Here is a 23282-nt window from a genome sequence, read left to right on the forward strand (position 1 = left end):
TGAAGTTAACAAGTAGATCCCTGGAAATATTTTTGTTATTGTTACTGAAACACATGTAAAGTTCATAGGTAAGGACGTCATGATGGTCACAGTTGGGACGTGGGCCGAAATTGCTCCCGTTTGGGCACAGTGTCCGAGAGGTTCTGCTATGAAAGTTTTGGAGGGAGCACACACTATCTGGAGTGTAGAAGCTTTGCTTTTCACAAAAGTCTCCTTTTCCTCTTCGGTGTGGTTTGTTTTATCGTTTATATAAACTTGGTAGGAACGTTGCGGGGGATCCGGGGCTTGCTTGGAAACCTTGCTTGCTGATATCTAAGGAGACACCAAATAACGTGAATGGAAGTTTCTCCTAAGCGCAGTGTTCTGATAATCTTGTGACCCTTTGCATTGTCATCTTTGTCTTCTGTGTCCTAAAGAACTCGGTCGCTGCGTGGTGGACATGGGTAAGTACACATGAGACCGAGGTCTAAGCGTTGGTGTTTACATTCCCTGCAGTTTGGTGAGCCGAGCTTGAACACCCATGGGCTTCGTTGGTCTGGGATAAGTAGTTTTCCAGATGAATGCTATGTTTCAGCTCTGTTTGTCCCAGTGCTGTCACCAGGAGTGACACTTTATTCAGCATTGTCAGATCGGTTAGGGGCAGTAATCTCAACCTTCTTAGTGCTGTGACCCCTCAATACATGTTGTGACCCCGGCCATAAAGTTATTTCTGTTGCTATAATTTTGCTAGTGTTATGAATCTTAATGTAAACATCTGTGTTTTCTAGTGGTCTTAGGCTAACGCTGTGAAAGGGTCAGCTGACCCCAGAGGAGTGGCCACCCACAGGTTGAGGACTCAGGGCTTGGGGTCCTCACTTAGCTATGTTAGGAGGGTCTGTCTGCTTTTTGGGTACCTCCTTCAGGAACGGTCCCTGCTCTCTTCAAGGACTTTTTTTTTTAATTAAAAGTTGATTTTATTTATGTCTATGGGTGTTGGTCTGCACGAATATTGACACACCAGAAGAGGGCATCAGATCCCAGGGGACTACAGTTAACGACAGTTGTTGGCCTCCATGTAGGTGCTGGGAATTGAACTCAGGGCCTCTGGAAGAGTGCCAGTGCTCTTAACTGCAGAGCCGTCTCACCAGCCCCAACTTTTTAAAAAAATAATTGTCATGTATTATTTCTTGTATACGTCCTTGATTCATTTTGTCAGGCATAGCTTATCATTATTACATATGTCACATGTTGTGTGTCCTTAACAAGAAATCGTGTTCTTCAAAGTTAGAAATTCCTGTTTTTTAAGTCCGTGTTTCAGTGGCGTACACTGGCACTAAGTTCTTTGCATTGGCCCTGATTCGCTTGTATTTGCTTCACCCACATTGATTTTGAAGCGGCCTTAGCACCACTCTGAGCTGTCAGATGAAGAGCGCATACCCTTGTTGGAAAGCACAGGATATGGCACCACGGACACATTCTTGTAAATGGAATAGAAAAGATGACAGTGACATACGCTGATTTTCACTTGTTTTCCAGTTTCATTCTTTCTTGGCCCCTTGGACAGTGGTTTTTCTTAGTAATACATACTGGGAGAGCAGCTCAGTGCTGTAGCCACTTTCCCCCTTATTAGGGAAGAAAGACACGGCACACATTACCAGCGGATGTGCATTTATGTGCTGTGGTAGGGCACAGATGCTTCATCAGATTTCATTACACTGTAATTTTCAGATTTAGTGTACAGAGGTATGTGGGCCCCCCCCCCCCGCAGGGCATTCTGAGATGAAGAAGCAATTTTTAAAGCCGTGATGTGCAGTGTGTTACCCAATTGAGGCCCTCAAGCACCTTAGCGTCTCAAAATGTGGCTTGTATGATGCAGAAACTGACCCAAACGTAGATAGTCACTAGTGGCGACAGCATAGGATGGCATACAGGATTTGCTTCTCCTTGGGTCTGACATGTAACAAGCAGACATTTAGGCTAAGGGGTAGTGTACCTTTAAAAGAAAAACCTGACGATTCTAGGGCATTGGCACACATGCTTTTCATTCCTAGATTATAGGTACTTGCTGGTGACATTTTTTTTCCTGACCTGATGAGGCCTTCAGCCACGGAACATCTGTGTTGTTACATAAGCTGGTCTTGCACTGTATGTGGTCCCTCCCTTTCAGGAGCCGAGTGCAGAAGTCCGGGATAACTATAATGAGTAATTATTTACAAATGGATGGGAGTAATTGGTGCATAAACCAAAGGAATGTCTCACAAGTTGAATTAGTTCTTTTAAATTTTTATTAATTTTTTTAATGTGTTGTAAGAAGCCGGGCAGGGTTTGCCCTGCTGAAGGTTATGTGTCCATTGCTTAGCACAGTGCTCGGCGTCAGGAGCACTCAGAATTTTATTGAGTTAAGTTAGTGGTCATGTAATTTTCAACCCTGGAGTGCATGTTGAAGAGAAGACCGAGGACAGGTACTCTGATGATGTCACAGTTTTTCCAAGGCGTTCTGGTTAAGTGTGACCTTGATTTCTTTCCCACAGCTGTTAACCCTTATTTGATGACAAACTTAAAGTAAAGTCACAAGATGTGGTGTACAGGTCAGAAGGAGACTATACACACAGAGAGGAAAAAAAGTGTTGTGATTGTGTGTGTGTCTGTGTTGTGACGGTCCCTGTACTTCTTTCTGGTAAAGAAAATAAAATTCACGTATTGAAGAGCATTAGTTAGGTTATTGACTCATTAAAAAAAAGGTTAATTCTGAAAAGAAGACAGGAGCTACAACCCCAGGCATGGTGACACTGAGGAAAGGAGGTCAGAGTAAGAAGGGGATGGCATCCTCATTTCATAAGCCTTCGGCCTGGGTCTGTGCTAGTCATGACACCTTGGAAACTTTTCCAAGAGGATATTTGAGGTAGAGGCAGAAGCAAGTGCTTACTGTTATATAACATTATCTAGCAAGTGGTTAGATGAGCACGGAGGAATATTTATATTTAAGGGGTATAGGCCATGTCAGCCACGTTGAGAACAAGGGATGGAGAGACTGAAACCCCCCGATGTCCTTACACGTGATGTGTTGTGTGCTGGGGCTGGTGGTGATGCGGGTGAGGTACACATGGACGTGTCTGTAGGAGACAAGACAGGACACAGAGGGAACTGCTCAGATGGGTGTCAGATGGGCCTGCTGGATGCTGTAATACTCGCTGGATTTTAAGCCTGCCTTCTTCCACAGCTGCTTCTAGAACTCTGGATACCAGGGCCTGTCATTCTGCCCTACTGAATGTCTCACAGTGAAACTAATTTTACTATAAATTTTATATATATATATATTTTTTTTTTACTATAAAATTAGTACAACACAGTTGGAAATACAGACTTGTCAATCAGAAGGCATAGAGAATATTCCCAGGCCAGATGAGAATTGGGGAAGGGGCACAAAACCTCTTCTTAAAGAATTCCTGTGTGCTCGTTCTTTGTGATTGGTTTTTAAATAATTCTGGAGTGAATCCCCACCCCCACCCCCTCCAAGGTCTGCCTATAGCTATGGCTGCCCTGGAGCTCACTCACTATGTAGACCAGGCTGGCCTGCCTTTGCCTCCTGGCACACCCACACCTACCTGAATCTTTTTGGTGGGGGTACAAATAATAATACATAAATAAACGTAAGCTCCTCAGACTGCCAACAAAGTGTTCCAGTAATTCCTTTTTGTTGCCTTAGAAACAAAACCAAACACAGTAAGACAGAACCAAACACTTGATAGCAACAGAAGTGAACCGAACTAAAATGAAAGGAAGCCTGTGGTACTTGACTTTTTAGGTATTCAATATAAATTACTCAGTACAGAGAGTTTTATATTTGCTTGTGCCTATGTGTCTGTTAATGCTGTTAGGGTTGCTGATGCAGCATCAAGGTGCATCTTGCCTGTGAGAGCCCATAGGCCTAATTGGATTCGTGTGTACCGTAAAAGAACCACTCCGAGGCTTACTGAAAACTGTTGGCAGTGAGTGACCAGGGTCACTAAGTTCATAAAAGAATTTAAGGAAGCTGGATGTGTTTCCAGTGAGCTTGCAGCCAGGAGGATCAAGAGTTCAAGGCTAACCTACCTAGTGGTACTGTCCCAAAAACAAAACAAAACAAAAAAATGGCTATGAGGAAATGATTGGCTTCAGTTCTTTGTGGAGTTGTCCATGGAAGTCAGGGTTCGCAAAACAGAGAGGGCTTGTTAGGACACACACCGCTGGCTTCCCAGACTTTGTGACTAGGTAAGCCTCGGGTAGGCCCAGTAATGTATACTTAGATTTCCAGGATTGCTGGTTGGGATGCTCAGAGAACCGCACATTAAAATTCAGTAATGCTTTCCCACTCTTTATGACACACACACACACACACACACACACACACACACACACACCACTACACTTACTTTGCAGCCATTACCATCACTTCATTTCTCCATGACATTTAAAATTTGTTGTGTGATAATGATTATAATTCTTTGGTAAGTTTCTTGAGCATTCCATGTTCTCGGAAAACCTTGGGTCTATTCAAACTCAGATCAGGTATTCCTGAGCAGCCAAGGAGTTCTCACTAAAGATACATTTAAAGAGCCAGGTGTAGTAGGCCTATATCTTTAATCCCAGCACTTGGGGGAGACAGACGCAGGTGAGTTTGACACTAGCCTGATCTACATAGCTAGTTCCATGGGCTACTTAGGCCACGTCTGTTAAAATATTTCTGATGGCAGATGACGAAATTGTAAACTGCTGGTTTAACTTGAATGCATTAAATACTAACCCATTGCCGCCTTCTCTCTGAGTGTGGGTATTTTTCCTGCATGTTTGTTGGTGTGCTGTGTGTATATATAGTTCCCGAGGCAGCCAGAAGAGAGTGTCAGAAGCCAGAGGGTGCCCTGCCACTGGAGTACAGATGATTGCCAGCTACCATGTGGGTGCTGGGAATTGGACCTCCATTCTCTGAAAGAGCATCCGGCGCTCTTAACCATGGAGCCCTCTGCAGTCCAGGAAGTGGCCTTTTAAGATAGAGCTGCGGAGCAGACATTGCTGCACAGGTTGGAGGCTCACCGAAAATAAGTGGGTCTGTGACACACAGATTTTTTTTCTCTCTATGAGATTACATAGCTTTGGGTCTATACTAGACAATGATAATAACATGCAGGTCTTCCGAGAGCAGCGGCTTAGGGAGGAGCGTGCGTACAAAGAGGAGGAGCTCGTGTTGTGTGTGCAGGATACGTAGGAAGCCAGAGCACCGTCAGTCTCTACTTAAGAATAGCCAGCGCAGCCGGGCATGGTGGCGCACGCCTTTAATCCCAGCACTCGGGAGGCAGAGGCAGGCGGATCGCTGTGAGTTCGAGGCCAGCCTGGTCTACAAAGTAAGTCCGGGATGGCCAAGGCTACACAGAGAAACCCTGTCTCGAAAAACAAAAAACAAAACAAAACAAAAAACAAACAAACAAAGAGCAGCCAGCGCTGAGGCATCTGAGTAAGAGGCCTGTGGGGCTGGTATCTGGTACCAGGGGGTCAGGAATAATAGGTGTCCCTGGGGTGCTGTAGGGTAGTCCAGACTGGATCCCAAAAGGACAGGGGCTCTGGAGACACTCCAACTGACGATCAGGTGAGTCAGGCCTGAAGAAAGCTGAGGTGAGACTTGACGGCCTGTCCCAACGCAGGAGAATTCAGTGGAAAGGAAAGTGATTCCCAGGAGAAATGCGTACACCCTTATCTAGAAGGGAGTCACACGGGATGTGTGGGGAGGAAGGACCGGTGGCAACGATAAGGTCTTTTAAGAGTTTTAAGGCATTTTAATGTTAGGAAAGAATGGTTGTAGCTCTCATTTTCTGTGACTGTCACCATGTCCTGTTACCCAACTCGTGTCAGGCTTCTTCCAAAGTTCTGCTTGGAGCCAGTGCTTACTTAACACTTTTCGATGGCTTTAGTAATCATTAACATGGCTGGACAGTGGTGGTGCACACCTTTAATTCCAGCACTCGGGAGTTAGAGGCAGGTAGATCTCTGTGAGTTCGAGGCCAGCCTGGTCTACAAAGTGAGTCCAGGACAGCCAAAGCTACACAGAGAGACCCTGTCTCAAATCCCACCCTCACCCCCCAAATCATGAGCATGTTTAAATCAGATTTCTGGAAGGCAGGCAAGCTACTTCTTCCAGAGTGTTCGATGGGTTTATGTGGGCCACAGCAGTCCGTGTCCTCCAGGCTGGGTCATCTGCACACACCTTAGTTTTATCTCAAAATTCTATATTTTGTAACTGTTGTTAGGAAATACTGAAACTTAGGCGCTTAGAGCTGACTGAGTGCGTTCTTGGCTGATTTTAGACTTTGGTAGATGGGGCTCTGGGTTCGAATCTGCTACTCTGAAAAGCCATGCTGCTGAGATCTCCACTCTTCCTCCTTGCGTTGGATGCTGGGGATGGAGATGCAGTTACTGGCTCAACACCTGGATGTGTTCTTTGCAATTGAATCTTAGATTTTAGTTTATTTCGAGACAGGATCTCACACTGTAGTCCAGGAGTCCCCAAAACTCAATTGTGTAGCCCAAACCACCCCCAAACTCAACAGCAACCCAAGTACAAGAATTAGAAGCACCAACTGCCACACACGGTCAACTATTTGCAGGTGTATCTGTGAGGCAGCTTTCAACTCAGGGAATGCTGGGACCCAGCGTCGGCAGGCTGTCATGGGCTGTGGTACAATTCTCCTCCTGCTCCTTCTGAGCATCCGGCTCCTTCCTCTAGAGCAGTGGTCCTCAACCTGTGCGTCCCAACCCCTTTCACGGGGGTCACTTAAGACCACTGGAAAACACAGATACTTACATGACAATTCATAAGAGTAGCGAAGTTACGGGGTAGCAAGGAAAAGTACTGATGGGGTCCCCACGGCATGAGCAGCTATTAAAAGGTGAAAGCATTGGAAGGTGAGATGTTAAGACAGTTACTACTTTTTCTTGTCTTCAATAAAGACCTTCTCTATACGGGAGCATCTGTCTCATTCCCTTTCTCTCCCCCAGCCTGTGGGAGCACTGGCTCCTCTCAGCCAGGCAGGCAGCTTCCCACGTTGATGCTGGTTGGCCGGAGCTGCTGTGTGGATCGTCACAGTTCTGTCTCCACACACCACGCCTTTTCCCATCGGCTCCCTTTCTGTGCCCTGGCTGGTCTTAACTTGGAATGTTGAGTGTAATACTGGCCATCCTTTTAACAGTACCGTGCACAGTTGCTCGTTAGCTGTGGGTGGGGTCCTAGGGAAAGCGCCCCTTTCCTCCTCGTTCCTTTGTGAGAGTTTGGGTAGACTAAGGATTTTCTGGCCCCTCAGATGCTGACTAGAACCGTAGAGTGGTGAGGCCGCAGACACACACAGCAGTGTGTGGTATTGCACAAGCCTGCTAATGGAGAGGAGGGGCCAAGGTGAGAGAATCCAGAATTCCTTCAGTGAGTTTAATTATTGCTGGGTGAGGACACTTTGATCACATTTGTTATTAGTTTTATTCAGATTCCTAGTTTAGCTCCTTGAATTTTGTAGTTTTCCCACAATTTCATACTATTTAATACAGGCTCAGGCATAAAAGAATTGTGGTGGCTCCATAATATCTCCCTCCTCTCGCTTGAAAATGCGTCTGTTTGGCCCTCTCCCTCCTGCTGGAGTTTGGGCATGTCCCAAGGGCACACTGTACGTACTGTGCCATTTGCAGACTCCTGGCAGGTCAGATGGAGTCCTGCAGCCAGCAAAGGTCACCTACCAGGATTTGGAAGATTGCATTTGGCTCCTAGGAGGAGGCGGCTTCTAAAGACGGTCCTTCTGGAGATGGTGTTTGAACTACTGAGGGAGAAACCGACTTAGCGTTTCCTGAAAAAACCTATTCACGATCTTTCTTTTACACAACTTATACATGGCCTGTGACCGGGTGTCCTGTTTTCAGGTGAATTCTTGCCAGTGAGGAATCTCTTTGTGCACAATTGTACCAGGCTGCTTATCTGTCTGTGGTCAAGGCCACTGGCCACTGTTTCTGTTTGCTGCTTGTGTATCCTGGCACACTTTAAGAGCCAGGGTGCTTCCCAGTGAGGTTAGTCCTGGTTATGATAAAGATGGCTTAAGTAATCACCTTTGTCTTAGAGTTATTTATGCTCCTTTAGCTTTGCCTATTTTTTTTTTTAACCTTTCAGACTTTTGTGCTGTATATAAACTCTGTCAGAAGAGCATCATGGCTCCATAATTTTATTTATTTATTTATTTATTTTTGTTTTTTCAAGATAGGGTTTCCTTGTGTAGCCTTGGCCATCCTAGACTTGCTTTGTAGACAAGGCTGGCCTTGAAATCATAGTTATCCATTGCCTGCCTCTGCCTCTCGAGTGCTGGGATTAAAGGTACGCACCACCATGCCTGGCCCCGGCTCCATCTTTTTTTTTTTTTTAAAGCACTTGTATGTGAATGCTTATGTTTGACAGGAAGAAGTGAAACATTTTTAAAGGTCACTCATAGCCCTGTTTTGAATTTCATCTTTGAAATTCATACCTTACGCCTTTGCTTTGTGTATGTGTTTGTAGCTCCCTTCTGTTTTAATGGGAAGGTGTGCCCACAGCCCTCCTTGCTCCCACTTCCAGGCAGTTCCAAGTTGAGATTCTTTCTGCTGCTTATTTAATTCCGGAAGAGGAACCAAGGGCTGCTTGTAGCCACCCATCTTTGTGACTAACTAAGGAGCCGTGTGGAAACAGAGATTTCTTTGGCTTAATTAACCAGTGTCCCAGTTAGTCATTTCATATTACCTGCAGGGTATTTTCAAGACCAGCGTTTTTAAGAAATACAAGGTCAGGGCCGGGGGTGCGGCTCAGCAGCAGAGCATTACATAGTAAGTGTGGACCTTCAGCTCAGTCCCCAGCACCATGAAACCCAAAAATACCTTTGGGATTCTAAACAGCAAACTTGGTCTCCCAAGTCTGTACTGATCTTCCCCTATAATAGCTGTGGAGTATTCGTTCCTACATTGGGTACATGGCAGTGACGTGATATCCTGGGCAGATTCTCTGTCCATGTGGTCCCAGATTGTTAACCCAGAAAGCCACCCTGCATTCTTGAGGAAGGCCACAGCAACATCCTGAGCGTTGACTGGAAATGCCTGTGTGCCCAGTGGGTTTTGTTATTGTTGGAGGGTGTCACTTGAGTGCAAGGACAGACCTGCAGTTGTGAACGTTTATGTAATACTTGCTAACACACCGTGGCGCCCTTCTGCAGCAAGCGCTCTAAGCCCCAGCAAGGTTCGTTCGCCAGCACCCTGCGGGTTCATGGACCTTGCAGGCAGCCTCCTCAAGTGTTTGCGGTGGTGGATACCCGAGTTACTTTGCATTCGTAGAATCCTCCTAATTGAAGTCTGAAATGTACAAGCAAACATGCTTTCTCTCTTTGGACATTTTCTGTCCAAAAAGAAAACAAATAAAAAGCGTTGGATGTGTTTGGAATGTGTCTTGAAAGTTTTGTGGGATGCTGGTACACTGAGGCTCTGACACACACAATTTTAGCCTCCCCCCATTTAGGACACCGTTGGCTGTGCTTTTGTTCTCTGGTGCAGTTTCTGTGGAACCAAGGCCTCATTTGGGCCACCAGGCCTAGTGCTTGGCACCTCAGCCAAGTGAAGTGGATAAGCATTCAAGGGCAGATCTTCCAAATTCAAGATCTGGCAGAAGGAGCCCTCCGGTAATAATCAAGTCGGGCCCTAGAGAGGCTCTCTTTCCCGTTTTTATTCTTTAATGGGTTGAGAGACCAGTGTTGCATAGATTTGTGAGACTTTTGCTTTTTGCAATTCAGAGTTGCTTTGTTTGGGGTTGGAGAACAGGTTTTACCATTCCCAGTAGAAGAACCTGGCAGTTGGGCAGAGGGAAGCCAGCTGGAACAATCTGGAAGTGGATGGGAAAGAGGAGCATAGGTAAAAGTATTGGAGAAAAGCTGAGGAGATTGGAGGTGGTTCTGAGACACCATGGGTGTGGTGACCTTTCTCCATTCTTAACACATTGTTGGTCTCACTAGCTTGGCAGTGTTTAGGACACCATTATTTTGCCCTGAGGAAATGAGAAAGAGACGTGGAAGGGTGCGCCCCCACCCCTTTTAAAAACTTTTTGAAGGGTGTGCCACCACCCGGGCTGCTGGGATGTGCAGCACCACACACAAGCTGAAGGCCTCATAAGCAGGAAAAATTCGTCTCACAGTTCTGGAAGCTCGAGACGAAGACACTGTCAGATTCTTGCCTGATGAAGACCAGCTTCCTGGCTTGTCTCATAGTGGCACCTTCTTGCCGTGGCCTCTGTTGTAGAGAGAGGAAGTAAGTGCCATCTGTGGGTTTGTTATTTGTTGCGATGAGTCTTGATAGCCCACACGCTAGCCCAGGCTGGCCTCCCAACTCACTGCAGTCTTTCTGTCTCAGTCCAGATCTTTCTTTGTGTTTTTTCAAAGGTCACTAATTCATCCATGAGCACTTCCCCTTCCGTGCCTCAGCTGGTGGTTGTCCGTAAAGCCCCTGCCTCTCACAGTATCATCTCGGAGATGGCATTGCAGTAAAGGAATTGGTGTAGGGAGGGTGGCAAAGGATTCAGTCTGGGGGGGGGGAATTCGCTCTGTGTCTCTTAATTGGTTGTAAGATTGGATTCTTAAGAGCTGCTTTTGGGGGGAGAGCTGCTTTTGGGGGGAGAGCTGCTTTTGGAGAAGGGAGCTGGGGGGGGGGTTGGTAGTTAGGAAGCCAGGTGGTCTCATTGGGAAGCACCGAGGAAGATGTAAAAAAAATTCTGGCCACACTATGAACAAAGAGAGAAGATTGTTTGGGACTTAGAGTTCATTTGAGTAAAAAAATAATAATAAAGGTCTAAGACAACTTAAAAATATCTATGGAAAAATGAATATGTAGAAGTAAATCATTCACTTAGCAGTAATAACTGCTTAGTTTTATTTATTTTTTAAACAGGTGATTTGCATAGTCTTGGGCCCCACTACATTGTGGGCTTTTGGTCTTTAAAATGTTTGCTTGAGTTTTCCAAAAATTTATATGAGTGTTGAGAAACTTCATTGATTAAATTCTAAATAGCTGTAATTCATCATTTCCATGTGATAACAATAGGACTTATCTTGAATGGTAGTTGCTGCTTTTTTTTTAAAGTTGCATATCTGTGGATTCAGCCAAGCAGCAGAAACAATTGCGGGGAGGGATCTTGGCAGTTTGCACTGATCTATACTGAAATGCCATTATTTCCCAAATAGTGCAGATAACTGCTTTTATGCCACGTACATTGCATTGGATGCTGTAAGTTTGGAGGTACTTAAGGTATGTTGGAAGCTGTGCGCAGAATACATGCAGATGCTAGGCCACATGATTAGTAGACGTAAGCATCTACAGGTTTTGGTATGGGTTTGGTCTGGGAACCAATCCCACGTGGATACCAAGGGCAGTCACAATTACAGGATGAAACATCTGTGGTTCATCCTTCAAAATAACTTTTAACACTTTGAGATATGTTGCATAAAAGAGGAACCAACTTTACTACCAGAATGAACTCAGCCACATTTTTCTGTTTTCATGTTAACAGAAAGTTAATGGTTAAATCTTAAGCACCTCTACTCTTGAAGGCCAGAGTTAGTGCTCAGTTACTCCTAGTGCGCAGTAGGCATCCCGTGTTTACGGAGACAGGAGGCGAGGAACCCTGCAGTGGTCGGCCGTGGACCCCTCCTCTAGCCATGATGAGATGTGGAGAGGCTGCATCTCTTGGGGTCTAGTTCAGTGACGTCCTGAGGGCACCGCTCTTGTCACATCTGAAGGATGTTTGCTGCACATCTCCTCAGTCTCTGGCTCTTACTAAACAAACAAACAAACAAACAAAAACCACAAACAAACAAACATGCAAATAAGAGTTGAGAAATAAAACAACTGTGGCTAGCCACCAGGTCTTTTAAAAAATAAATATTTTTATTAATTTAAAAATTAATTTTATGCAGTGAATTTTAATGATATCCATCCCTAGTTCCTTCCCTCAACTTGTCCCAGAGCCAGTCTCACTCCCCTACACCCTCTATCTAGGCTTCCTGTCCTTTAAAAAAATTATTTTGGGTAATTTTATAACCCTTTGACATTTCTGGCTGTGGGGCTATCTGGAGTGAGTTGACCTATGAAAAGACACACCCTCCCCTAGAAGCCTTCAGCTGTCCATTGTTCCTCAAAGCGCATGAATCTGTAAGCAGAGAAGTAAGAATTGAGAGGGCAGTTTGATACCCTGCCCATTTAGCCAGGTAATACTAGTAGGCTCAGCCTTGGGGCCTGTGAGCTCCCTAACTTTGGCTTTTTGGCTAGATACTTGTAGTTACCAGGTTGGAGTTTAAATCCAATCAGAAAGCAGTTGGTCACCTCCCTAGCATATGTGCCACTGTTGCACCCATAGACATGTCTTGGAGTGCCAGTTGTTAGCAGTTCATACAATTCACAGCTGGGTAAGACTGCTGATAGTTTTTCCCCTGGCAACCTGCATAAAAACCTGGTACTGTGATAAAATTATTATTAGAAGCAGGATGTTTCCTGTTGTCTTCAGCAATGGTCTCCAACAGTGGGCCATACCATCAAGTTCTGCCAGGCAACCAAGAGCAACGGTGACAATAGTCAGTATTGTTCTGGGGATTTCCGGAACATCTCCAACCACACATTTGAGGGGAGGTGTCCCACACTTGAGCACTGGGCTTCTTGTTTGACATCCTGTGTCTCTGAGGTAAGCATGGTCCCCAGAGTAGAGTAACTCTAACTAAACTCTTACTTAAAGGGCTTATAAGATTGTTGTCATGTGCTTTTTGAAACACCCTTGCGTTAGACACCTCTCCTCCAGCCCTCCCTCTGCCGTCCCCGCCCGTCCCTGTGTTTGCTGTCACTGTCATGTTTGAGGATCACCAGCCAGGTCCTGTGGAGAAGCTCCTTCCAGCTGGTTTGTTTGATGTTTCTTCTGTGAGGAAATACCAGGCTTTGTCTGTGCTTTGGTAGACTAGTCACCTAGGGGACATTGTGTCTTCACAGTATCTCACTGGAGGCATGTGTTGTCACTCCTGAACAGGTTGACTTGGATACCATGGTTAAGGTCACTTTGTCTTGTCTGTTAGTTATTTCTCCATTAAAAAAAAAACACAAGATCATGGAATAATCTTGTAGACTTTATTACTATTGTATTTATAAGTAAAAAATTTAAAGTTTTATTTAAAAATATTTTATTGGGGCTGGAGAGATGTCTCAGTAGTTAAGGGCACTGCCTGCTCTTCCAAAGGACCTGAGTTCAATTCCCAGCAACCACATGGCAGCTCACAACTGTCTCTTATAACTCCAAGATCTGACACCCTCACACCAATGCACATAAATTACAATTAAATAAAATATTTAAAAACAAAAACTGCTTCATGGGCTAATGCCCTTCTAGTTTGTTTGTTTAAAAAATATGTTTATTTGAGAGGGGAACTCATGCATGCACAGGGCATGTGTGAAGTTGAAGGTGTCAGATGTGGCAGCAGCAAATGCCTTAACTCACCAAGCCACTTGGTGGTCCCTTTTTGAGTCTTTTGCTAATGTTTTGTGACTTCATTGATGCTCACTGTCTGAACTCTTACGATGGCATCTTGTGTTTTTTATGATCTCTCTCTGTCTCTCCCTCTCTGTCACAAATCTTTCATATTTATATCAGTTTAGACTTATATTGATTTTTATGTTGGTTTTAAGTTGTCATTTCTTTGAAACTCAAGTTGTCCCACATTTGGCTAGTGGGGTTTATTGGAACTGGCTTTTGTGCCTTTTTTTGTTTCTGAGATAGAGTCTAGTGAGGTATCCCACAATGGCCTAGAACCTTCCAGCCTGCTGTTGTAGCCTCCAGAGCATTGAGATACACGCCCCACACTTGGTCCTGTGTCCTTATCCCTAGAGCATGATCGTCATTTCCTGTATGACAGCCCCTGTTGTACCCCAGCCTTGGAAGCAGCTGTGTGAGCATGCTTGTGTCCCAGTAGCCTGGGATAGAGCAAGGATGTTTTTAGTCTTAATGTCTGTTAATTTGCATTTTTCTTACTATGCATGAAATTGAAGGTGTGTACTTCTGTTTAAATGTGTATATGTGTGTTCACATTCTTTTTAAGTATTACTAGTCTGCTTTAGAATTATTCTTTCACCGGAGGGAGATCCTTTTAAATGTGCTACAGATTTCTTCTTCTGTTTTTATTGTTTGTTCAGGGTTTCTTGGTTTTGGCTATACTACGTTTTTTCTTTCGTGCTTCATGGGTCATGTTTTTTGTTTGCTTTTGAACTGGAACTCACTCTGCAGCCGAGACTGTCCTCAACTCCGGGCAGTCCACCTGCCTCAGTCTTCTAAGCATTGGGCTCACAGATGTGAGTCACCATACTAACTTCTCAAGTTGTGAAAAATACCTGTAGTCAAACTGGTGAGTCTTGTGTACTGACTGAGTCTGGTTAGGCAGCCTGCTCCCCATGAGCTTCGAGGGAACACGCCGGGCCCCTCCTCCAGCGCCTGCACAGCTCATGCTTGTGTGTGGTCCGAGGTGGGGATCTAATTTTATCCATCTCCAAATGGCTAGCCAGTCTTTTTAACACCGTTTCTGAGAAGTCAGTTCTTGTCAAGTGACTCTCACAGGCCTCCTTTAATTTGCACAAAGCTGCCATGTCTCCTCGAGCCTGCTTTCTACTTTTGTGTGAATCCCTTGGTCGGTCTGTCTTGGCTGTCTGAATAACACTTGCCGTTATGTAGGCTTTGTGCTAGAATGCACCGCCCGGGAGAGTACACCATCCTCCCTGGTAGTACTTGAGCGTTTCTCTGCATGGTTTGCTCATTCGTTTCTCATACGAAATTCTCTAGCAGTCATCCACTTAAAAACTTGGTGTATTTGTGGAAGACACATTGGCTTCATAAATTTACTTACAATGAACTGACATTTTTATGATGCTAGCTTGTTCTGTCAGAAAATACGAGATTTTACATCATTGTGCCTTTGTGAGAATGTTTCAAGTTTTCCTTTGATGGATTTTACACATTTCTTATTATGAAACTTGAGTTTTTCCACTTAATATTCTGTTGAGCAGGTCAGTACATGTTGACCTATTTTATTTTGTGAAATGGATCCAGGGTAGTCTGCCATGCCCTAATTTAATTTAACTTTGCCTCTGTCGATGTATGCATGCTACTTTTAATTTTTCCCTCTTTCAAGCAGCTAGAATTGGAATTGTTTTGCAAACTTTATTGCATATATACATTGTTACCAGATCTTCAAACTTTTTTTTAAGGGGAAAAAAACCATAAAAAGTACTCTTGCTCTAAAAGTTGAGTGTGCTCATGAGTGTGGAAAATAGAAAGTTGAGGGGTCTGGAGATGCACTTTAGTGATTCTGTGCTTGCCCAGTGTGTGGGAGACCCTGGGTTCAGTTGCCAGAGTACTACAAATAAGAAAATAACAGAACTCACACGTTTCTGCTTATGTAACCATGACACAGTCTTGGAAACAGTATTTACATACATTAGAAATTATGAAAAGTTCTCATGGAAGTAGACCTTGAATTGAGCCCCCCCCCCAAAATAAGTGACACACACCTTCAGTCCCGGCACTGGGGACAGGAGCAGGTGGACCTCTGTGAGTCTGAATCCATCTTGGACTGTGCAGCAAGTTCTAGGTCAGCCAAGAGCTACATAACAAGACCTTGTTTTAATCCTCCCCCTCCCAAAACAGTGCTAAAAGTAGTTTGCTGTGCTAACGGCACCTTGCCGGTGATAGTGATGGCCGAGGCTGAAGTGGGTCTCATTACAAGGACCAGGAAAGGGGCAGTTGACCATGACTTTGAGGTGAGGCCCAGAGCTTGTGGTCAACGATACACACTGGTTTTCTCAACAGTGTGCTGGGCAGGGTGTGGGACTGGCGGTCTCTTCCATCCTGAAGTCAGAGTGTTAGGCTCCAGTCCTCACGCTGGCTTGGGCTAGAGGATCCTCTTGCCGAGTGGTACGCCTCCTGGCGTGGGTGCTTGTGGAGCCCTCACTTCTCCCTGTGCGCCTCTCCACAGCGCGGGTTGTCCATAAGACCCGGCAGCCTCACCTTCAGGTCAAGTGATGCGCTGAGGCGAGGCAGGTGCTGCAGTGCCCTGTGACTTTCCCTTTGGAAAGCATTCGTTGTCAGTCTCGCCACATTCTAGTCCCCAGAAACAAGCTGTACATTCAACACCCCGCCCCCCCCACATGCACGCAGGCGAACTAGGCTTCGCATTTTCAAGGGGGAATGTCGAAGAATCTGGGAACAGATTGCGAAACCTACACACTGTCCTGACGGTTTTAAAGAGGAGGAGTGATGCTAACATTTTGAAAAGGGAAAATCACTTCTCTCCCACCCCCACGGTAACCGAGAAGATCAGGCTTCAGCACTGGTCGAAGATAACGTGAAGAGAGATCTGCCCAGAGCAGCAGTCGAGCCGTCCGGTGATGCCTTTGGTTGAGGACAGTGAGGGGGAGGAAGGGCGTGTGAAGGCCACAGGCAGTGTGGTGATGAACAAGCTGTGAGGGAGAGACCAGGAACATCAACCCTGGGAAGAAAAGCAAATTTTGAGGGGGAAAAGGAAGCTGCTTTGGTTCTAACCATTCAAGGGGCAAGTCCTAAGGAGTCGAAAATGCGCAGCCAGGACCCAGGTTGAAAATTCTCACCAAAGACGGGGAGCAGTGATAGTTGCGCGGTCAAGGGCTGACAATGTAGAGAAGGCATAGCCTTGCTGCCTGGCTGGGCTGTGTGCACGCACGAGCTGCGGTTTGGAGCAGGCCTAGAGGAGAGAGGCAGATCTTCAGCACGGGGTGAAGGGAGGCCCAGCTGTGGTGTTGGCAGGAAGGAGAACCTGCAGTGATCCAGAGCCTTCAGGGGTTGGGGTTTGAGGAGAGCTGTGTTGGAAATGAACGTGGCCGCCTGCACGATTGGGATGGAGACAGCAGTTTTTAAGTGTGGTGAAACAGTTTTGGAAATTGGATTATAACATCTACTTCTACTACTTCTTCCTCCTCCTCCTCCTCTTCCTCCTCCTCCTCTTCTTCTTCTTCTTCTTTTTGGTTTTTTGAGACAGGGTTTCTCTGTGTAGCCTTGGCTGTCCTGGACTCGCTTTGTAGACCACGCTGGCCTTGAACTCACAGCGATCCGCCTGCCTCTATGACATCTACTTCTATGCTTAACTTTTTTAATTGATCAAGAGTGGGAGGGTGAATGGTTGTCATTCCCAAAGTTGATAGCTTTCTTTGATGTTGACATCCTCGGTCTTCTTGATTCCTTTTATAGAACTACCATGCCTCCACCCAGGGGTGGTGCCTCTATGGAAGGACTTGGCCTCGCTTTCCGGAATCTCGTAACTGTAAGTGAAATCTGTTCACCTTCCTATTTGCGCCCTTTCCATATACTGCTGCTGCTAGCTGCCCTCCACTCTTCCTTGAACCGTGTTTAGTATGTGGGTGCATGCACAGGCGTGTACACTGCAGCACACTTGTCAGGGTCAGAGACAACTTGTGCCAGTAGGTTCTCTCCTCCTGAGTCGGATCACTCCTGGGCTGGTGGCCTCTCCTCCTCCCTTCCCCCGCCTTTTGGTCATTGCCTTTTAATACCTAGACAGGAGACTGTATAGTTCCTTCTTTTTCATCTTCCACATTGAACATAGTTTTCTTACTATGCTACTTAACTAAACTTGAGAGTTTAGGGGCTGAAGAGATGGCTCAGACATTAAGAGGCACTGGCTGCTCTTCCAGAGGTCCTGAGTTCAATTCCCAGCAACCACATGGTGGCTCACAACCATCTATAATGAGGTCTGGTGCCCTCTTCTGGTGGCTAAGCACACATGCAGGTAGGGTGCTATATATATATATATAATAAAATAAATCTTTAAAACATAAAATAAAATAATAGATTTGGAGTTAACAAATATGATAAGAACAACTCTCATAGAAATGGTAAATTAAGATCATACTTAATACTCCTATATATCTGTACATGTATATAATACACAGTCAGTTTTCACATTAGGAAAATAGTTTGTAAGTCTCCCCATGTAGCATAGGGAATTCTGAGCTTTCAATAAAGATTAGAGGTTAAATGAAACAAGGACTTTTACAGATTAAATATCAAGGTCCTCCTGAAGTGTGTGTGCATTTCTTCTGCCATGTAGTTAGTGGTTATTTTCCTTTCAAGAAATAGATTTAGGTCTGCTAAATACTTAACAGAAACTAAATCAAATGGCAATAGTTACTATGGCAACAAATTGAGGGTTTTTTTGATGTTGTTGCTGTCGTTTTGTTCTGAGATAGGATCGTGTGTAGCCCAGGCTGGCATGAACTCACTGTGTAGCCGAGGCTGGCCCTGATGAGCCTCCCCCTCCTCCTGTCTCCCTTTCCGTAGTGCTAGCTTGACAGGTGTACATCTCTATTCCTAAGGAGCAGCCCAGACCTTACACTGGGATAAAGGAACTATTGCTGCTAAGTTCCTTTTAGCACAAAAATGCCTCACTGTGCTCGTGGTCATGTTTAAATTAGCAGGGCAACCGTACATGACATCATCTGGCTCTGCAGAATATGTGGAGAGAGCATGGGAAGAGAATAAAAGGGCCAAGCCGGGGGTGTTGGTGTATAACTGTAATCCCAGAACTTTGGGAGGCAGAAGCAGGCAGATCTCTGTGTTCGAGGCCAGCCTGGTACAGAGGACAGCCAAGGCTACACAGAGAAACCCTGTCTCGAGGGTGGAGGGGAGGGCCAGGAGTGTGAGAAGAAACAGCAGAAATGGAGGACCAAGAGACCTGCTCTGCAGAGCCCAGACAATGGTGACAGATGCGGCCTAGAAAGGTTGCAAGCTGCAAATCTGTACTGACTCCAAACTGTAGGTACTTTTCCTTACATCGATAAGTTTTTTCCATGTATTCATGGATGTAAGAGACAGAAAGGCAGAAAAAAATGGAGTGAGAATGTGCATCTCAGGAAATGATTATATTTTCAGTTTTGTATTAAAGATCTAGATAGATTTAGCAGACTCATCACCCTCGCTTTCACCATTGTACTTGGTCAGTTGACAAAAAAGTCTTCTTAGTTTTTTTTTTGTTTTTTCTCTTCTTTTTCCTGTCTGTCACCCATTGTGTTCTCACTTCCTGTTCTGTACATTCTCTTTTGGACATCAGCAAGTCTAGAAACTTCTTAGGCTATTACTCCATTCCTGGTATCCTTCAAGCTCCTCTGATTCCAGAATGTTCTGTGAACTATTCTGTCGTCAGGCTTGTAGGACATGTGTTACTAACATTCATTTGCAAGTTTCTTACCCGAACTGGTATTTCCTTAAAAGAAGGAGGCAAGGCCGACTCATATGTCAGGGACCCAGAGCATGCACTACACACTATCAGAGCAGTGGCAGCGAGGCCTTGACGGAAGCAAGTAACACAGACCTGCTTATCTCATGTGTTTTGCTGTGGATGTGTCAGGGATGGTTTGAGAAACCAGATGCAATGTCACGTGCCCAGCACTATCTTATGCCAACCCTGGTTGAGTAATTTGCAGTTCACTTCCTGGAGTGTTCTGTGCAGTCTGAGCTTTGTCTGGAGTCTTCTAGAGAAATCACTGCTCACCACTTTGGAAAAAAGAGTGATGTGTTTCTAAGGCACCTTGTAGCAAACTGTAGAGGTGAGGACTTAGGGAGGAGTTCGAGGCTCGAGGCCGCGGGGAGTGGGGTTAGCGAGGGCCCTGCGTGGAATGCTGATGCCCAGGCTCCGTTCCCCTGTTGACTGTGGGGAGCTATCGGAGGCTTAAATTTAAAGGGGTGGTATAGGCTGCCTGGTTGGCTCGAAAAGATAGTGACTGCTTGACCAGCCACTGTAGCGATTTAGAGCAGCAGGGACAGCAGGGGAAATGGATTGTGTCTCAGTGACCAGGACACGGCGTGGGGTGAAGGCAGGAAGTTGAAGGGGCGGAAGAGCTCGTAAACTTTTCCTAAAAGAGTAACTTCTTGCTTAGGACCTAAAATATACATCATGATTGTTTTTTTTTAATCATTGTTTTTCAAGACAATTTAAGATTTTAACAAAATCTGAATTTTTAAAAATTCATGGTGTGTTAGAATACAGTGTTTTCTATCTTTAAATGCACAGGTGGCATGCAGTACATCACCACCGTCCATCTCCCGCAGCTGAGACTACACGCATATTAAACAACTCTCCCTTAAGACCAGACAGTGCTTGTCCTTTGTGCCGATGGGCTTAGTTTTACATTGGCTTAGTGTCTTCAAGGTTCACCCGTGTTGTAGCCCGTGTCAGAGTTTGCCTCCGTACTTTTTGAGACAGGTTCTCCTTGAGCAGTCTGCACTCGCCCAGAACTAATTGTCCTCCTGCCTCAGCCCTGCAAGTGCTGGGCTCACGGGTGTGCTTGCTACGGCCTCCCTGCTGTCCAGCAAGTGCATCCAGATCCTCACAACATTAAACCCTTCATTTTTAGTATGCAAGCCTTCAAGAGTAGAATCAGGCTAGAGACGTGGCTGAGCAGTCACGAGGACTGGCCACCCTCCCATAGCACCCACACAGCGACTCCCAGCCAGTCCCAGCTGTGCTCACTGTGAGCATCACGCACACATGTGTAGTACGTATATACATGGAGGCAAAACACGCACATACGAAAGAGATGAGTCCAAAAAATTCTTTTAATTAATTAGTTTTGGCCTTTTTGAGACAGGGTTTCTCTGTGTAGACCTAGCTGTCCTGGAATTAATTGTATAGACTAGGCTGGCCTCCCAACTCAGAGATATGCCTGCCTCTACCTCCCAAGGACTGGGATAAAGTTGTGCAACACCACCTTTAATCCCAGTGTGAATTAAAAGTGTGAAATTAAGAGATTTTCTATCTTAATCACAGGGAGAAAAGGAGAAACCCTTAAAATGAAGAAAACAAACAGCAACAAAACAATTTACCAAAAAAACCAAAACTAATTTCTAAGGTTCTCTACACACCAAATATTATTCAGGTAATCTGTATTTCAAGTCAAAAGCTATAATCTGAAAATTGCTATGTTGAAGGCTTGGGTTTTTTTTCCCCTTAAAACAATAAAACCCTCTCTTTCTCTGGATTCCTATATACTGTGCCAGTGAAATCCTTTCATTAAAAAAATCTTAATATATTTATATTATTACACATTCGGTTTGAAGATCTAAGAGTGATGGCCAAGGCTGAGGCTGGGCCTCACATGCACATCTCTGTTCAGTGTGCTGCTTTGGAGCCTGGGAGAGGCCTGCCAGCGGAGCCTTCATCGTCATCCGTGGGCTGCCGCCCATGCTGGTTTTGGAGTTATTCTCGGAAGGAGATAAAAGGAAGGAAGAGCAGCAGCAGCCGGGTTCAGTCTTGCTGTGGATGCTCAGCAAAATGAGGAGGGTTTCTCAGGGACCATCCCAGGGGGTCAGATTACAGCCTATACTGTAAAGGCCGGAGCAACTGCCCGCCCATCAGAGGGACCTTCCGAGTCCCTGGGGTCTCCCTCCCAGCAGCCTTGGAGGGCCGATGACTTTATTCCTCATGCTGCTTCTTTCCTCTTTAAGATGGAGGTTGTAAGATTTCTAATCTTGTCAGTGGATTGTCTTGTTGGGACTGCTTAGCTTTTAAAAACAGCTAGTTACTGTCTCTGGGGGAGGCCGTAGATATGGCTGGTTAGGTTCAAGTCTCTGAAGTTTTTCTCATCTTGGAAGTCCTATAGACTCCAGCCAAGGCATGTAAGCTGTAGTTGCGTGTCAGGTGCTGCTGCTTTACCCAAGGGTAAAGGAATGCAGGGTGCACACGCTCCAGCAAGGGACGCTATTACAGTACGCAGCTTGTATGACTGAGTCATGTGAGTGGGTGATTCTAGGCAGAAAAAAGCCGAGTTACCAGCAAGAAGTGAGACTCCGTATTGAGGAGAACAGGAGTGAGGCCAAGAATATTCTCTGGCAAGGGAGACACTCTAGGGGGAGGGAGCCGAGGGATTAGGTGGCGGGTCCAGCAGCTGTAGGGAGAAGGCTCTTACCCAGAAAGTTCTGTACCTGGGCCACAAAGGGCACTACCCCAGACTTGAGAATTTCTCAGCCTGGGTCTTGTGGAGATGGACTTACCACAGGGGATTGCTAGCCACAGGGGTTCAGAAGCATGCCTGAGTACTGTGAGATTATCAAGTTTAAAACATCCAGACAGATAGGATTTGTATCACAGATGGGCGGTAGTGAGTGACCAGGTGCATTTCAAACAAATTCCCAGTTTGTTACTTAGTGCAGTGCAGCGCATACGTATTTCTTAATAGCAAGAGAGCAGAAAATAGTTCTATAGATTTCATTTTCTGTGTATTTAATTAAGATAGGGTGACAGAACCCAAGGTGTGACACCTTCCCTAAGGGGCCAGGAGCAAGGTGGTGTATTTTACACAGCCTTCTGCCTATCAATAGAGCTACTAATCAGCATTTCTCACAACATGGCCGGTTCGGCTCACTTAGCCAACACAGTGAGTTTGGAGGGCCAGATCTGAAGTTGACGCATTGGTTGGGGATGGGAGAGCAGCAGAATGGAGTATCTGCAGCTGCAGAGTTGTCAGCCGAGGGTCGTGCAGGACAGACGGCTGGGATAGTGCGCCCTGCTACAGCTCTGTGGTGCACGCGCTTCAGGAACTCTAGTTTGCTTTAGAACTGGCTTCTGTCTTCAGTGACAGCATTGGCATTCATGAAACCCAATCAGCTCTGTAGTTTCAACGGGAGAAGGCATAGCCTTTGAGAGAAGGTCACACATCAGCTAATATTCAACACCAATATACTTAGTCACATGCTAAACACAAAGATACTAGTTGCTCACATAAGCGTATTATTTCATGCGTAGAGTCAGCAGTGCATATACGATGAGTTAGTACCGTGCTTGCTGAGCAGACACAGGGATCTGAGCTCAGTGCCCAGAACTCGATGCACCCATGCAACAAGCTCACGCTCCCTCCCACCCCCGTGTGTGTGTGTGTGTGTGTGTGTGTGTGTGTGTGTGTGTATGTGTGTGTGTGTGTGTGTGTGTGAGAGAGAGAGAGAGAGAGAGAGAGAGAGAGAGAGAGAGGAGTCCAGGCCAGCCAAGGCTACACAGAGAAACCCTGTCTTGAAAAACAAAAATGTTCAGAAGCCGAGCTGGTTGTTGACTGTGAGGAGGGACATTTGAGGCTGACCTCTGGGCGTCACACGTGTCCACACCCATGAAGAAGAGAACCAGGGGCAGTCTTGCTCTTACCAGTCTGATGTCATGGGGGCAGTTGAGAAC

At 45.6% G+C, this 23282-nt stretch overlaps 1 long non-coding RNA gene across 5 annotated transcripts in view; it reads left to right on the forward strand.

Moving 5' to 3' along the window:
* The window catches only part of LOC311600107, a 172954-nt gene that overhangs the window by 4610 nt on the left and 145062 nt on the right, over window positions 1-23282 (forward strand). For all 5 annotated transcript variants that reach the window (XR_014780141.1, XR_014780142.1, XR_014780143.1 and 2 more), the window contains one exon: window positions 17297-17369. This is a non-coding gene — a long non-coding RNA (uncharacterized lncRNA). The remainder of the gene's footprint in view (window positions 1-17296; window positions 17370-23282) is intronic.

Source organism: Acomys minous (assembly GCF_964271855.1).
Source record: "Acomys minous genome assembly, chromosome: 6".
Taxonomy (NCBI): domain Eukaryota; kingdom Metazoa; phylum Chordata; class Mammalia; order Rodentia; family Muridae; genus Acomys; species Acomys minous.